Raw genomic sequence first — 4,120 nt, forward strand, 5'->3', positions numbered from 1 at the left:
CCTAGGTGATGCAAACATCTGGAATTTGGTTGTAGTGGCTGAGGCCCTGACAAGCCAATTCTTTCTTTCTCTCCCTCTCTCTTGCTCCCTCTAAAGAGGGAGAGAGAGATGAAAAGAAAGAAAGAAAGAAAGAAAGGAAGAAAGAAAGAAAGCCAGCCAGCCCTACAGGTACCAACTGCAAGTCCCAGATAAGAAAGATCTAGGAATATGAATGATTTCAGGCAACAAGGCTGACCCACTTCCTCCTCTGTGGTATGATCCTTAAAAGGGGAAGAAGAAGAGAAAAGACCTCAGATCTAATTGAAGGCTGTGGTGATCTGAATTAGGTGTCCCTATGAATGCTTTGTTACCAAGCTGATGGTAGTTGGGAGGTGGAGGCTTGCTGGAGGAGGTGTGTTGTTGGAGGCAGGTATTAGGGGCGTTACAGCCAGTTCCTCTTTGCTAGAGTCAGGCTCATTCTCCTGAATGTTATTGTTCACCTGCTGTGGCAGAGATGATGCCTAGCTTCTGCGCTACATCTTTCCCTTGCCATCATTAAGCTTCCCCCAGATATTATAAGCCAAAATAAAACACTTTCCTTCTATCAGCTGCTTTTGGTCGAGTGTTTAGTACCAGCAGTGAGGAGGTAATTGTGACATAAAATTGGTACTAGGAGTGTGTCATCACTGCTCGGAAACACTGCTAGGCTTTTGGAACTGTATTGCAGGTGGGATGTGGAAGGACTTGAAACCATGGCCTAAGAGACACCTTGCAGTGCTATAAGCAGAGTTTGATAGGCCATTCTGATCAGAGTTTGAGAGACCTAAATGCAATAAGAACTACGTACTGTGAACTTTGGCTTATGAGGGGAAGAAAGAGCTTTGTCTGGGCTGGGCTAGTGGTATTTTGTGTGAGAGGCTTACTTCATTCTTCTTGTGTCCTGAGAATCTGTGCAGGAGGTATTGTGTAGAAATGGACTGTTGCGAGCAGATGGATATGGCACAGAAAGAAATGATAGTTTCAGGCTGGAGATAGCATCTGTTCAACTGAAAGCGTTTTGAGAGATCAACACCACTGGGACTGGGACAGCTGTTCTGCGTTGTGACAGCAGGAAGAATGCTGACTCTCTTCAAAGTAGGGGTCCCAAATGCTGGAGTGTCTCTCCTGGATTAACAATATGGTAGCCCACCTGGTACCACGGAAGTATAGCAAGTGCAGGAAAGAAAGGGGCATTGGATTTACAACATGGTTTATTTTTTGGAAATGACACTGGGTGATGTGAAGCAGGCTTGTTGGAGTCCCTGTGTGGAGGCCCGATGGAGCCATGAGGATGAACTGTGGGTTGCAATTTAGACTCCTAGGACTTTTTGACATGCCAGGAACTGTGTGGGACAGTTTTCTAAAAAGAAGTGGCAGGCTCTGTAATGGGTTGCTCCCTGGGCTGTGAGTAGAGGGAAAGAATTGGAACTACAGATGCTCTGTTACTGGTTAGAGATGTTAGACCTGGAGCTACAGGATTTGACACCTGCCTTGTTTGTTTTAGATCTTGTATTGGTTCAATCTTTCCTTGAAATGCCATATTTTTGCAGAATGAATGTTTACTCTGTGTCATCATGTGTTTTTGGTTTTACAGATCACACATTAGAGATACGGACTATATGGATGTTTGAACAGTACTGAGATTGAAAAAAACTGGGGATTTTAAGGTTGGTGTGTTTTGAATGCTTCATTCCCAGCTGATGGCAATTTGGGAGTGGAACCTTGCTGGAGGAGGTGTGTTATTGAGGGCAGGTTGTTACAGCCAGCTCCCCTTTGCTAGAGTGGGGCTCACTCTCCTGATGCTGTTGTCCACATGATGTCGACAAGAAAGTGATGTCCAGACTCTTCTCAATCACCATTCCCCTGCCATCATGGAGCTTCCCCTCAAGACTATAAGCCAAAATAAGTGCTTTCCTCCCATCAGCTGCTTTTGGTCGAGTGCTTTATGCCAGCAACAAGAAGGTAACTATAACAAAGGCCCTATCCAGATTGGTTTGTACTGTCTTCAGACCAATCCAACACTTTGTTTCCAACATATATAAACTTCTGGTCCGAATTCTACTTGGTAATACACATTCCAGGATCCCTTTTCACTATCAAGAGCTTTGTACTTTCACTTCTCAATAACAGTGTGTTTTCTCACTAAGCTTGCTTTCCTTCTATAATAAAGCTTCTTTTTTAAAAAAACTCATCCTTCCAGTTGGGTGTAGTGGCACACACCTTTAATCCAGCACTCAGGAGACTGAGGTAGGAGGATCTCCATGAGTTTGAAGCCAGCGTGAAATCCTGCTTCATCCTTTCTCCAAAATAAATAAGTAAATAACTTAAATAGCTAACCTTTCATTGTTCAAGAGATTCATTCTTTGAGTTGATAAGACAAACAACCCATTGTTTATGACTTAGTATGACGAATGTTACCATTTCTTCCTCAATAAGGTGGGGGTCTTCAGCATGGCTGTGGGGTGACATTCCAAAGACTGTGGAAGGAGAGCAACTGTACAGTGTTGAGTGAACAGAACACCCAGTCTCCAGGGCAGCTTGATGGCGGCAGGGAAAGCATGGCCTGAGCCGAGGCTGGACGTCACCTCTGCCACAGCAGGTGGACATCAGTATCAGGAGAGTGAGTCAAGTTCTGGCAAGAGAAGGCTAACTATAACATTGCTAAGCCCTCCCCCAACAATACATCTTCTCTGGTGAGGCTTTGCCTCACAAATTGCCATCAGCTGGGGAACATTCAGGACACATGAGTTTATGGGGGACATCTGATTTAATCCACCGTATTTTGCCTCTACCCCTGTAAACTCATGACTATGTATGATATAAAATACAATACAGTCTCTAACATTAAAAAGTACCATAGGTTTTTTCTCAGTCCCAAAACTGTTCACCCTTACTGTAAGGTCTTTTAACTGTGAGCTTGGTAAGCAAAATACACATAATGGCACAGAATAAACATTCACAATGCAAAAGATGGGCATAGCAAGGTAAGATTAAACCAAAGCAAGATCTAAAACAAATAAGGCAAACATCAAATCCCATAGCTCCAATCCAGCATCTGTGACCAGTGACAAAGTCCCTGGAGTTCCAATTCCATCCCTCCAACTGGGCTGCTCACAGCCCAGGGAATAATCCACCCCAAGCCAGCAGCTCTCCTTGGTAGCTATCTCACAGTTCTGGCTGGAGAGATGGCTTAGCAGTTGAGGTGCTTGTCTGTGCACCCTAAGGACCCAGGTTTGACTCCCCATTGCCCACATAAGCCAGATGCACAAAGGGGCACATGTGTCTGGAGTTTGTGTCTGCAGTGGCTAGAGGCTCTGGTGTGCCCATTCTTTCACTCACTCACTCTCTCTGCCTTTTCTCTATAATAAATAAATAACATAAATTATTTTAAAAAATCCTGGGGAGGCCAGATGTGGTGGTGCATGCCTTTAATCCCAGCACTCTGGAGGCAGAGGAAGGAGGATCACTGTGAGTTCAAACTAGCCTGAGACTACATAATGAATTCCATTTCAGCTTGGGCTAGAGCAAGAGCCTACCTTGAAAAACCCAAAAACATGAAACCCAAAACATCGTGGGTTTCTCACTACAATCCATGGTTCATCATGGCTTCACTGGGTCTCAATGCAGACTCCAACAACCCTGGTTCACATTGCCCAGTGGCCCTCTCCAACAAAACTGTGTTGTGTGTCCATTGGCTCTCTTTCTTGCATTTGTTATAATCCCATAGTACCAGGTGGGCTACCATATTGTTAATCCAGAGGAGAATAAGGCTGACTTTGAAGAGCAGGGCAGACCTTAAGTACTCAGGCCCCTTACTTTCAAAAGAGCCCAGCATTCTTTCTGCTGTCCCCATGCAGAATAGCTGGCCCAATCTCAATGGTGAGGACCTCTCAAACAATTGCAGCTGAGCAGGCACTATCTTCAGCCTGAAACTTTCATTTCTTTCTGTGCCATATCCATCTGCTCACACCAGTCCATTTCTACACACTGCATTATTGTACAAGTTCTCAGGATATAGGAAGATTGCAGTAAGCTTCTCAGGCAAACTGCCTCTAGCTTAGTCCAGACAAAATCTATATCTTTTCTTCCTAAGCCAAAACTT

Source organism: Jaculus jaculus, chromosome 13 (assembly GCF_020740685.1).
Source record: "Jaculus jaculus isolate mJacJac1 chromosome 13, mJacJac1.mat.Y.cur, whole genome shotgun sequence".
In the NCBI taxonomy this organism is placed as follows: Eukaryota; Metazoa; Chordata; class Mammalia; order Rodentia; family Dipodidae; genus Jaculus; species Jaculus jaculus.